Below are 13587 nucleotides of genomic sequence, written 5' to 3' on the forward strand. Positions count from 1 at the left end.
CGTTGAGTAAATGGTTGAGTAAATCGTAAATTTATCAGCTAAGTTAACTCTGAGATTATGATTAATTTGACAATTCCATTACGCGGTCCATTTCCACTGGTATAATCATAATGTAATATCAGTAATTGCTATGAGTAAATGTTAAAATTTTAGACGGTTTACATTAGGATGTGGAATTGATATGGATTTAAAAGCGGTACATTAATTTTCTGAAGCATATGGCAGAAAGACGGCTTAAACTGCTTTTCTCACATTTTGCTGCGGTAAAAAGAAATGTTTTGTCACTGTGTTTTAACTGTGCAAATCCTAGTGCAGAGAGTTACTCAGTTAATGTCAGAGATACTCGGTTAATGTCAGAAAAACAATAAAACTGTTTACATTGTTAGCGAGCGATAGTTACATTACTCATAATATGTGCAGCATGTCTGGTAGCAAATGGATGGTTTTGTGAACATTTTGCATTACCGTACAATTAGCGGTAGACCTCATCGAAGTGAATAGATTTAACTGCTTTTGAGATAGTACTAATAATAAATAAAGCAAAATAAGTCAGGATGGTGTGTCGTCAGTGGTGATATCAAAGTGACAGTTGATGTGGAGAATTACAAATATGCAAAATAGAGCAAAAGAGTGCAAAGTTTATTTTGTTAAGTCATTGACTGATAAGTCATTTTTTAAGTTATTGGCCGTTATTGTTTTGGCAGTACATGGTTTATTTTGATGTATGATAGTTTTATTGCATGCTTGATGTGGGTGATTAAAATCGTGTAGTGAGTATAATCTATATTTAGCTTAAGAATGAAAAGGCATAACATGGCAATGAGACAAACTCCATTAGAGATGCGAACTAGATGAAATGATGAAATGTGTCTGTATATCCAAGATTGTCTTCTGTTATCACTTAGCCTACCCCCTAAATTCACAAGCCTCTCTATATACACGAGCATGTTTTCTGTTTCTGTATACATTACTCTGTCTTCTTTACACCCTGGCCTGTCTTCTATATACACTCTGTTATACACTAGTTTCTCTGTATACACTAGCCGGTCTTCTGCATACAATAGCCTGTCTTCGGTATACACTAGCCTATTTTCTGAATACACTAGCCCGTCTTCTGTATGCCCTAGCCTGTCTTCTGTATACATTAGTCTCTCTGTATAAACTAGCATCTCTCTATACCCCAAACTGTCCTCTGTAAACACTTGTCTCTCTTTATAGCCTGTCTAGCCTTTCTTCTTTACACACTAGCTTCTCTGTATACACTAACCAGGCTTCTATATAAAATAGCTTCACTGTATGCACTAGCCTCTCTGTAGAAGCCAGCCTTTATTCTGTATTCACTAGCCTTTCTTCTGTATGCTGTAGTCTTCTATATATACTAGCTTCTCTGTACACCCTTGCATCTCTGTAAACACTGTGTAAACTAGCCAGTCTTATGTATACACTCGCCGACTGTATACACCAGACTCTCTGAATACACTAAACCCTCTGTATACCACATCCTGTCTTCTGTATACACTAGACTGTAAAAATTAGCTAGAATACACCAGCCTGTCTTCTGTACCAACTAGACACTCTGTATACACTACCCAGTCTTCTGTATACACTGTCAGCTTTGATGTATACCCAAGCCTGTCTTCTGTATACACTAGTTTCTCTATATGCACTGTCCTTTCTGTATACACTCGACCCTCTGTATACACTAACCTCTCTATATACACTAACATCTTTGTATATACTAGCCTCTCTTTAAACTAGCCTCTCTGTGTACCCCAGCCTCACTGTTTACTCTAGCATCTCTGTATACTCAAGCCTATCTGCATGCACGAGTCTGTATTCTGTATTCACTAGCCTTTCTTTTGTATGCTGTAGTCTTCTTTATATGCCAGCTTCTCTGTACACCCTTGCATCTCTGTAAACTAGCCAGTCTTATTTATACACTCGCCGACTGTATACACTAGACTCTCTGAATACCTAGCCTATGTTCTGAATACACTAGCCCGTCTTCTGTCTTCTGTATGCCCTCTCTGTATAAACTAGCATCTCTCTATACCCCAAACTGTCCTCTGTAAACACTTGTCTCTCTTTATAGTCTGTCTAGCCTTTCTTCTGTACACACTAGCTTCTCTGTATACACTAACCAGGCTTCTATATAAAATAGCTTCACTGTATGCACTAGCCTCTCTGTATAATCTAGCCTCTCTTTATACACTAGATAGTGTTCTGCATACACTAGCCTCTCCGTAGAAGCCAGCCTTTATTCTGTATTCACTAGCCTTTCTTCTGTATGCTGTAGTCTTCTATATATACTAGCTTCTCTGTACACCCTTGCATCTCTATACACCAGACTCTCTGAATACACTAAACCCTCTGTATACCACAGCCTGTCTTCTGTATACACTAGACTGTAAAAACTAGCTAGAATACACCAGCCTGTCTTCTGTACCCACTAGATTCTCTGTATACACTACCCAGGCTTCTGTATACACTGTCAGCTTGGATGTATACCCAAGCCTGTCTTCTGTATACACTAGTCTCTCTATATGCACTGTCCTATCTGTATACACTCGACTCTCTCTATACACTAACATCTTTGTATATACTAGCCTCTCTTTAAACTAGCCTCTCTGTGTACCCCAGACTCACTGTTTACTCTAGCATCTCTGTATACTCAAGCCTATCTGCATACACGAGTCTGTATTCTGTATACACTAGCCTCTCTTTAAACTAGCCTCTCTGTATACCCCAGAATAACTGTATACTCTAGCCTCTCTGTATACACTAGCATTTCTGTATACATCACCCTATCTGTATTCACTAGCCTCTCTGTATACCCCAGCCTGCCTCTCTCTATACACTAGCTTTTCTTCTGAATATAATAGTCTCAGTCTCTCTCTATAACCAAGCCTGTTTTCTGTATACATTAGCATGTGTCCTGTATACACTAGCCTGTCTTCTTTATTCTCTAGCCTACCTTCTGTATACCTTAGCCTCTCTGTATAAACTAGCCTTCCTTCTATATACACTGCCATTTATGAGGTAAACAAAGAGTCTAGTGTACATAAACGACAGGCTAGAGTATAAAGAGAGGATAGGGTATACAGAAGAAAGCCTAGTGTATACAGAACACAGGCTAGTACCCTGAGCCTGGGTGAGAGAGGATGAGGAGCATTAGGAGGGCTTGGTCTTTCACATCCGACCAAGTGTTCGGCATGATGTGGCTCAACACGTCCAGCTGCCGAAAATAAGGACAAGCGTGGGAGGCACACAACACCCACTGTAACAGTGCTAGGTTCCTGCAATACAGAAACAGAACACCAGCAATAAGGGGTATCTTCAGGTGTGTACTGTGCAGGAGGCACACAACACCCACTCTAACTTCTGCACTGCAGATGCCTGTATTGCAACAATTGAACACCAGTAATAAAGGGTAGCTTCAGGTGTGTACTGTGCAGGAGACACATAACACCCACTGTAACAGTGCTAGGTTCCCAAGCAGTAAAGACACTGTCCCTGCCTATCGTCCTCTTTCCCTGACCGCCGCAACACACTATACAAGGCCGCCGCGCTGGCGGCCTTATATAGTGTGGGGTGTGTACTAAACCCCCTTGAGCTATAATTGGCCACAGGAATACTGCCTGTGGTCAATTGTGGCTCTCCTCTCAGAGGATGTCGCATCTGTTCTTATTATATAGAATAAGTTCTTATTATATATTATGCTCCTCGTAAACTTTTTCAATTTGAACATGGGGGGAGACATGATGCACATGTTTTGGAGATGCCCGAAGTTGATCTGCTACTGGACGAAGGTGACAGGAACCATTGATCGGGTGTTTGGAACCTCCACCAGGATGGAGGCGAAGTATTGTCTCCTGGGATTAGTTGAAGGAGTTGGAAACCCGGGAAGCAGCCAGATGGCAGTTCTGAGATGCCTATTTCAGGCAAGAAAACTGATTGCCCAACCCTGCTTAGTCTCCAATGTTGGCAATGACTTGTTTTTTTTCGCTTGTTTCCCAAGATGACCATGTTGGCGTTTGTCAAGATGGTTGAGAGTGCCCAAAGAGATCGCCTATGGCCCCATCACCTTGAAAGTGCCCGATCTTGTCTGATCTCGGAGGCTAAGCATTGTCGGGCCTGATTAGTAACTGGATGGAAGACCGACTGGGAATACCAGGTGCCGTATGCTTATTTCTTGATCATACATCACGGGACGCAGGATCATTACATAGTGGGTTATATAGGCACCTCTGGTGATTGGACACTGGTTAACCCCCAATTAAGGAGAATTCCTTCCCTATATAACCCCTCCCATATGGGAGGCACCTCATTTTTTCCTTCGCCAGTGGTGGTTGGTCACGTAAAACATGTGCTATGAAGAAAGTTCTGTGCAGGTCCCTGCGGGGGCCTAAGGGCTACAACAAACCGGATCCATATCTCGGGCCGATATTTTGACTCCCAAGATGATATGGTACCCGGGCCTCGTCATCTGAAGAAACGAGGTTTTGCCTGTAAGTCCTCTCCTATTGGAAGACTGGGCTCTGGGAAAACCAGACTTACTGTACTATTTACATAGTGGCACGAAAGTTTCTGGCAGAGTCTTTTACAAGGTCCAGGTAGGAGGTTCTTCTGAGAAGGAACCCCAAAAAAACCTGAAGGTTGTCACAACTCTGCCCGCCGTGATGGGTGAAGGCTGGAATCTGTCTGTTTTCAGCAATTCCTGCGGCGAGGACAGGTAAGGGAAGTTAATCCTGTATAAATTATATTATGGATTTCTTCATTGAGTAGTTGTATGTCTTACCTGGTTTCCACCACTAGGGGGAGTAAGAGCAGCCTGATGCATACTTACATGCCTTTCAGATACACACGCTCAGTGAAGCCTGGTTCTCTCAGATGACTCATGTCTCCACTGCAATCTCTGCCACAATGAAGGTAATACAGGGGTCCCACGTAGTCTGGGGGTCCCAGACAGCTCAGATGGCAATTCCCTTCCCCCCTGGATACCGGCAGTCCTCGTGCATGCGCGCCAAGCACACTCCCGTGCTAATGGAGGAGGCGGGAGTGTGTTTGCGAGCCGCGTCGTTCGGTGTGCACGGCGCTGTACTGCGCAGGCGCCAGGCGGCAGTTTTACAGCCCAGAGCGTCAGGGGGCTGTAAGTGGAGACACAGGAGCTATGGGCAGTAAGCATCCCAAGGGATTGGATCCAGGCAAACCTAAGACACCTACTCAGCATCAGGTTGTGCAGTTTAAGCATATAAATTTATTGTGAGACTTTAAGCACAACAGTGATTGCACTTACTAGTACCTCTGCTTTGTAGCTTAGGACTATGTCTCCTCGTAAGAGGGTCTCAGGGGGAGATAACAAGGACAATGGTAAGGCACCGCCTAGGTCTAGGGGTCTAGGGGTTCTAAAAATGCCTGTAGGTTACCATCCCCCCCCCTGCATGACTGATAAGTCAGTGCCCCTGTCAGGATTTGCAGCCTCTCCTAATATTTCAGCCCCGGTATACATCACTGAGGACTCCCTTAGGGCTACATTGGAGGGTTTTGAAGGGAGAATCATGAATTTTATTTCAGCTTCCCTGAAAGATAGCAGGAAAAGGGGTAGATCCCCTCCCTCTGCTGAGATTCCTCTTTCAGATGACACTTCTGACAATGAGGAGAGATCCCTATCTTAAGCAGTCGGATGAATCAGAGGAAGAGGAGAGAGTCCCTCCTCCCAGGCGCTCAGAAAACAGGTGCAGTATTATACTGAATTGGTGCGTACCACATTCAGAATGCCTGCTGCTGAGATCGCTACATCCTCTGTTTCTTCCCTGGGAGTCAGGAAAATCCCACAACCTGCCTTTTCCTTTCCAATTAATCCCTTAATGGATAAATTGTTGTATGAGGATTGGGGACATCCCGATACACTGTTTGCTCCTCCTAAAAGTTTTTCTATGCTTTATCCTCTGGAGGAAAGTTTCACCAAGAAATGGGGGGTCCCATCTGTCGATGCGGCTGTTTCTTGCGTGAATAGAAACCTGACCTGTCCTTTGGATAATGCTCAGGTATTTAAAGATCTAACTGATAAGAAGCTGGAAACATTATTAAAAGCCTCCTTTTCCATGACTGGCACTGTAGTGCAACTTACAGTCGCAGCTGTGGGGTTGTGTCAGTTCCTCAAGGAACAGGTTAAGCAGATGCTTGGCCTCCTTCCCAGTGAGGAAGTGGAGAATTATGCAGAAATACCTCAAATTCTGTGTTTCCTGATTGATGCGATTTCGGATTCTGTCCTACAAGCATCTCGTTTGTCTCTCCTGTTGGTACACATGCGAAGGGCCCTATGGCTAAAGAATTGGGCAGCTGAGCAATCAACGCCAACAACATAAAAAGAAGCCTACAATAACTGGTATTCCCAGGTGGTCTCCCATCCAGGTACTAACCAGGCCTGACTATTCTTAGCCTCCAAGATCAGACAAGATTGGGTGCTTTCAGAGTGATGTGGCCATAGGCAATCTCTTCAGGCACTCTCAACCCTCTTGACAAACACCAAGATGGTGACCTTGGGAAACAAGCTAAAAAAAACAGGTCAACGCCAACAACATAAAAAGAAGCCTACGACACCTGGTATTCCCAGGCGGTCTCCCATCCGCGTACTAACAAGGCCTGACTCTTCTTAGCCTCCAACATCAAATGAGATCGGGTGCTTTCAGGGTGATGTGCCCGTAGGCAATCCCTTCAGGCACTTTCAACCCTCTTGACAAACGCCAAGATGGTCACCTTGGGAATCAAGCAACAACTTAAAAAAAAAGCCTATGGCATTGAGAAATCCCAGGCGGTCTCCCATCCAGGTACTAACCAGGTCCCAACCCTGCTTAGCCTCTGAGATCAAATGAGATTGGGCTCCTTCAGGGTGATGCAGCCATAGTAGATTTTTTTCAGGCACGCTCAACCCTCTTGACAAACGCCAAGATGGTCACCTTGGGAAGCAAACAAAAAATCAAGTCAACGCCAACAACATAAAAAGAAGCCTACAGCACCTAGTATTCCCAGGCGGTCTCCCATCCAGGTATTAACAAGGCACGACCCTTTCTAGCCTCTGAGATCAGAGGAGATTGGGTGCTTTCAGGGTGATGTGCCCATAGGCAATCTCTTTGGGCACTCTCATCCCTCTTGAAAAATGCCAAGATAGTCACCCTGGGAAACAAGCGAAAAAAAACAGGTCAACGCCAACAACATGAAAAGAAGAATACGGCACCTGGTATTCCAAGGCCGTCTCCCATTCAAGTACTAACTAGGCCCAACCCTTCTTAGCCTCCGAGATCAGAAGAGATAGGGTGCTTTCAGGGTGATGCTGCTGTAAGCGATCTCTTTAAGCACTCTCTACCCTCTTGACAAATGCCAAGATGATCACTTTGGGAAACAAGCGAAAAAAAACAGGTCAACACCAACAACATAAAAAGAAGCCTGCGGCATCTGGAAAACCCAGGCGGTCTCCCATCCAGGTACAAACCAGGCCCAACCCTGCTTAGCCTCTGAGACCAGATGAGATTGGGTGCTTTAAGGGCGTTGTGGCCGTAGGCAATTTCTTTGTGCACTCTCAACCCTCTTGACAAATGGCAAGATGGTCACCTTGGGAAAAAAGGGAAAAAACACAGGTCAACGCCGACAACATAATGAGAAGCCTACGGCACCTGGTATTCCCAGGCTGTCTCCCGTCCAGGTACTAACCAGGCCCATCGCTGCTTAGCCTCCAAGATCAGATGAGATTGGGCTCTCTCAGGGTGATTTGGCCGTAGGCACTCTCTTTGGGCACTCTGAAGCCTCTTGACAAAGGCCAAGATGCTCACCTTGGGAAAAAAGCTAAAAAAAACAGGTCAAAGCCAACAACATAAAAAGAAGTCTACGGCATCCGGTATTCCCAGGCGATCTCCCAATCAAGACACTAACCAGGCCAGATCCTTCTATGGCACCTGGTCTTCCCAGGCAGTCTCCCATCCAGGTACTAACCAGGCCTGACACTGCTTAGCCTCTGAAATCAGACGAGATCGGGTGCTTTCAGGGTGATGTGGCCGTAAGCATTCTCTTCAAGACACGCCCAACCCTCTTGACAAACGCCAAGATGGTCGCCTTCAGAAACAAGCGAAAAAAAACAGGTCAAAGCCAACAACATAAAAAGAAGCCTATGGCTAACCAGGCCTGACACTGTTTAGCCTCCGAGATCAGACGAGATTGGACGCTTTCAGGGTGATGGGGCCGTAGGTGATCTCTTCGGGCACTCTCAACCCTCTTGACAAATGCCAAGATGGTCACCTTGGGAAACAAGTGAAAAAAAAAAAACAGGTCAAGGTCAATAACATAAAAAGAAGCCTACGGCACCTGTTATTCCCAGACGTTCTCCTATCCTGGTATTAACCAGGCCCAACACGGCTTAGCCTCCGAGATCAGACAAGATCGGGTGTTTTCAGGGTGATGGGGCCGTAGGTGATCTCTTTAGGCACTCTCGACCCTCTTTTTAAAAGCCAAGATGGTCACCTTGGGAAACAAGCGAAAATAAACAGGTCAACACCAACAACATAAAAAGAAGCCTACGGCACCTGGTATTCACAGATGGTCTCCCATACAGGTATTAACCAGGCCGTACACTGCTAGGCCTCTGAGATCAGATGAGATTGTGCGCTTTCAGGGTGATGTGGCCATAGGTGTTCTATTCAGACACTCTCAACCCTCTTGACAAATGCCAAGATGGTCATCTTGGGAAAAAAGTGAAAAAAAAACAGGTCAACGCCAACAACATAGACCCTGGCGGTCTCCCATCTGACCCTGACCCTGACCCTGCTTAGCCTCTGAGATCGGGCGCTTTCAGGGTGATGTGGCCTTAGTCGAACGCTTCGGGACATACTCAAAACTCTTGACAGATGCTAAAATGGTCACCTTGGGAAACAAGCGAAAAAAAAACAGGTCAAAGCCAACAATATAAAAAGATTCCTACGGCACCTGTAATTAGGTACTATCCAGACCGGACCCTGCTTAGCCTCCGAGATCAGATGAGATCGGGCGCTTTCAGGGTGATGTGGCCGTAGGAGATTTCTTCGGGCTCTCTCAGCCCTCTTGACAAATGCCAAGATGGTCACCTTGGGAAACAAGCGGAAAAAAAAATAAATGTCAACGCCAACAGCATAAAAAGAAGCCTACGGCACCTGGTATTCCCAGTCGGTCTCCCATCCAGTTACTAATCAGGCCCGACAATGCTTAACCTCTGAGATCAGACAAGATCGGGCACTTTCAGGGTGATTTGGCCGTAGGCACTTTCTTTGGGCACTCTCACCCTCTTGACAAACGCCAAGATGGTCATCTTGGGAAACAAGTGAAAAAAAACAGGTCAACGCCAACAACATAAAAAATAGAATTTTTATATACAGCTTACCTGTAAAATCCTTTTCTTGAGAGTACATCACGGGACACAGGAGCTTCATTACATAGTGGGTTATATAGGCACCTCTGGTGATTGGACACTGGTTAACCCCCAATTAAGGAGAATTCCTCCCCTATATAACCCCTCCCATATGGGAGGCACCTCAGTTTTGTAGCAAAGCAATAGGAAACCACGTAAAACCCAAGAGGGGTGGGAGCCCTGTGTCCCGTGATGTACTCTCAAGAAAAGGATTTTACAGGTAAGCTGTGTATAAAAATCCTATTTTCTTGATCATACATCAGGGGACACAGGAGCTTCATTACATAGTGGGATGTCCCAAAGCAATGCTCAGATTGAGGGGAGGGAGACACAGATCATAATATATAGACCGCCAAGGACCGGAGGACCTAAACTGCAGCCTGCAGTACACTGCGCCCAAAGGCGATATCCTCTTGCCCTCTGACATCCACCTGATAGAATCTGGTGAATATGTGGACTGATGACCAAGTTGCAGCCTTACAGATCTGAGCCAGGGAGGCCTGGTGATGCACTGCCCAAGAAGCACTTACAGCCCTAGTTGAGTGCGCTTTCACTTGAAAAGGAGGGATCTTCCCTTTAACACTATAGGCCTGAGAAATAATCTGTCTAATCCACCATGAGAGAGTGGATTTTGATGCCACCTGACCCTTCCTAGGGCCTTCCGGCAAAATAAATAAGCAATCAGTTTTCCTTATCTGTGCAGTTGCCTGAAGATGGATACTGATTGCCCTAACCACATCCAAAGTGTGCAAAGATTCTTCTTCTGCAGACTGTGGGTCCAGAAAAAAGGATGGTAGGCTTACATCTTGATTCAAATGGAATCCTGAAACCACCTTAGGCAGAAAGGACCTGTTGGGCCGCATTACCACCAGGTCCTTATGAATAATTAGATACGGTTCTTTACTGGAGAGAGCTGCTAGTTCTGACACTCTTCTAGCCGTGGATATGGCTACCAAGAAAACCAATTTTTTAGTCAAAAGAACTAACGAAGCCTGATGCAAAGGTTCAAAAGGTTGCCCCTGCAAAGCTGAGAGAACCAAATTCAGATCCCATGGGCATACCGGAGGTTTGACTGGCGGCCTTATCCGCATAGCCCCCTGGATGAAAGCCCGCACCAGGGAATGTGATGCAAGTGGTTTCTGAAAAAACACTGACAAGGCCGAAATATGCACCTTGATAGTGCTTATGGCCAAATTCATTTCTAGGCCTGACTGGAGGAAGGCCAAGATCCTGCTAATGACATACTTTCTAGGATGACATTCCCTGAGTTCACAACAGGAAACATATGCCCTCCAGATTTTGTAGTAAATAAGCCTGGAGGCCGGCTTTCTGGCATTGACCAGAGTAGAAAGGACTGGCCCCGAAAGCCCACGGTCTCTCAGAATGTGGGTCTCAGCAGCCAAACCGTCAAATTCAGACTGTGTAAAGCAGCATGGTAAATTGGACCCTGTGAGAGCAGATCTGGCCGGAGAGGGAGGATCCACGGCCTGCCTACTGCCAACTTCATGATCTCTGCGTACCACGGTCGCCTGGGCCAAGCCGGGGCTACCAAAAGAAGCGACTTTGTTTCCCTCTAGACTCTTCCCAGGAACCGCGACAGAAGCGGGCACGGGGGGAAGACATAAATCAAATTGTACTGATCCCAGGGAACTGTCAGAGCATCCGACCCCTGAGCGAGTGTATCTCTTGTCCTTGACACGAATTTGTCCAGTTTTCTGTTGAACCTGGACGCAAACAGATCTACGTCTGGAGTACCCCACCTGCGACATATGTTCCAAAACACGTCGGGGTGCAGAGCCCATCCTCCTAGGCACAACTGCTGGCGGCGCAGAAAATCTGTCTGCCAATTTTCCACTCCTGGAATGAAGACTGCAGAAAGGCATGGAACATGCCTTTCTGCCCAGACAAGTATACGATTCACCTCTTTTTGCGCAACCAGACTTCTGGTACCGCCCTGGTGATTGATATAGGCCACTGCTGTGGCATTGTCGGCCTGAACCCGAACAGGTCTGAAAGACCAGTTTATGAGAGCCATATAAACTGCCCGGATCTCCAAGACATTTATGGGCAATAGCTTCTCGATCGCAGACCATTTCCACTGCGAGCACGTCTCCTCCAACACTGCTCCCCAGCCTGTCAGGCTGCCATTTGTCATAATAATCTTCCATGGAAGAGGAAGAAAAGTTTTGCCTTTCAGCAAATTCTCGGTTTGTAACGAGACTCTTAGACTCGTTAGACGAGACTCTTGCGTGTCCCTGGGGATAGACGCATAGGAAGATCCAAGGACTGGGGCTTCCTGTTCCAAGCCGCAAGGATGAATCTTTGCAGAGGCCTTGAGTGGAACTGGGCGAATGGAACGGCCTCGAAGGAGGCGACCATTTTCCCAAAGAGTCTCATGCACAACCGAATGGGGGAAGATCTTCTGCCCAGAATTAGACGCACCAGATCACCAATGGCCAAGGCTTTTGGCCTTGGTAGAAACACCTTGCCCTGAGCAGTGTCGATAACCATACCCAGGTATTCCAACCTGGTAGCAGGCTGTAGGGACGACTTTTCTAGGTTTATAATCCAACCTAGGCGTTCCAGCTGTTCTAGCGTTCTGGTAACACTGTGGTTCAGGAGCGCTACTGTTTTCTCTATGAGAAGCAAATCGTCTAGATAAGCCATGACGGCTATACCCTGAGCTCTTAGGTTTGCCAAGAGAGGGTCCAGAATCTTTGTGAAGACTCGAGGGGCCGTAGCTAGCCCGAACGGCAAGGCCACAAATTGAAAATGGCGCCGCTCTACCGCAAACCTTAGATTCTTTTGGTGTGCGGGAAAAATTGGCACATGGAGATATGCATCCTTGATGTCTATTGATGCCATAAACTCTCCCCCTTGCAGGGAGGAGACCACAGTGCGAATTGACTGTATTCAGAAGGACCGGATGCGTAAAAACCGGTTCAGATCCTTCAGATCTAGGATAGGTCTGACACTTCCATTTGGCTTTGGAACAGTGAAGAGATTCGAGTAAAACCCTGAACCCTGTTCTTTTGGGTCCACTTCTACTATCACCCCCTGGGATAGTAAGTGATCTAAGGCCAGAAATAGCGGTTTTTGCTTTACTGGGTCCCTGGGGATCCTTGACCTTAGAAAGCGAGAAGGTGGAATCTCCTGAAACTCCAGCTTGTAGCCCAGAGATACCGAAGAGACCACCCACTCATCCCGGATCTCTTCCCGCCAGGCTTCTGCAAACTGCAAGAGCCTTCCCCCCACTTGGCCGAGCGGGGGCGCTCCTTCACAAGGAAGCTTTCGGGCTCTGCTTGGCAGGCTTTCTCCCTCAGGATTTCTTCTGCCACAGGAATACTGCCTGTGGTCAATTGTGGCTCTCCTCTCAGAGGATGTCACATCTGTTCTTATTATATAGAACTTATTAGGCAAACGGGTGGAGATGAACGTCTGGAGTGTCTTCTAGCTCATACACATCAAGTCCGGCCTCCGTGGGCTAGGGCCCCGCTCCAAGGTGCCTCTGAGCAGAAAGGAGAGGACGGGCCGGAGCCCAGTCCCCCACCTCCCGTCATACAAAAAGCCGGGGAGGCATGGGACCACCCCCAGGGGCCGCCCAGGAGAGGGGGGCACAATCACCTCCAGCAACCTCTCCCGAGCGTCCCCCGGGGGTAGGACAGGCCCACAGCAACCCCCCCGCCCAGGAGGGACGTCCCAGCATGGACCCCTCCGGACAGAGGGATTCCCCTCGTCAGCCAAACAAAGTGGCCGCAGGGCCAGCCAGCCCACAGGAAGCCTAACGCACCACCACAGCTCAATACCACGTAGGTCAATAAAAGGCAACATCTTATAGTGTGGAATACAGAGAAAGAAGGTAAAAAAGAACAGTAGGAAGGGTGAGAGAGAGGCAAGAAGGGGTAGAGAGGGGATTGGGGGATAGGGTAAGGGAGGAGGGTGGAGCCTACTTGACATCCCTGCGAAGTGCAGCGGTCCAGCACCAGGCGAGTCTCAGCAGCAAAGTCGTCTCTCCGTCCATGGGGCAAGAAGGTGAAAAACAGCCACTAGGTGGGAACATCATTGTGTGTGCGGGATCTCAAAGAGGGTTCCGCTAGCTCCAGTAGAGCCAAGTCCAGACTGGAGGTAGCGTATATAGTTTCGGACATGTAGAC

General features: G+C 46.9%; 8 pseudogenes; 1 reads left to right on the forward strand and 7 right to left on the reverse strand.

Moving 5' to 3' along the window:
* Nucleotides 1–4067: 4067 nt before the first annotated feature.
* LOC143928976 (5S ribosomal RNA) lies at nt 4068–4186 on the forward strand (annotated as a pseudogene).
* Nucleotides 4187–6373: 2187 nt separating this feature from the next.
* LOC143928901 (5S ribosomal RNA) lies at nt 6374–6492 on the reverse strand (annotated as a pseudogene).
* Nucleotides 6493–6591: 99 nt separating this feature from the next.
* LOC143928423 (5S ribosomal RNA) lies at nt 6592–6710 on the reverse strand (annotated as a pseudogene).
* A 733-nt stretch (nt 6711–7443) lies between these two features.
* On the reverse strand, nt 7444–7562 carry LOC143929129 (5S ribosomal RNA; annotated as a pseudogene).
* A 99-nt stretch (nt 7563–7661) lies between these two features.
* On the reverse strand, nt 7662–7780 carry LOC143928498 (5S ribosomal RNA; annotated as a pseudogene).
* Nucleotides 7781–7940: 160 nt separating this feature from the next.
* LOC143928946 (5S ribosomal RNA) lies at nt 7941–8059 on the reverse strand (annotated as a pseudogene).
* A 287-nt stretch (nt 8060–8346) lies between these two features.
* LOC143929055 (5S ribosomal RNA) lies at nt 8347–8465 on the reverse strand (annotated as a pseudogene).
* A 702-nt stretch (nt 8466–9167) lies between these two features.
* On the reverse strand, nt 9168–9286 carry LOC143928755 (5S ribosomal RNA; annotated as a pseudogene).
* Nucleotides 9287–13587: the final 4301 nt, after the last annotated feature.

This window comes from Lithobates pipiens, unplaced genomic scaffold (assembly GCF_037356315.1).
Source record: "Lithobates pipiens isolate NorthernLeopardFrog02 unplaced genomic scaffold, aLitPip1_a1.2 Scaffold_23, whole genome shotgun sequence".
NCBI classification, from domain to species: Eukaryota; Metazoa; Chordata; class Amphibia; order Anura; family Ranidae; genus Lithobates; species Lithobates pipiens.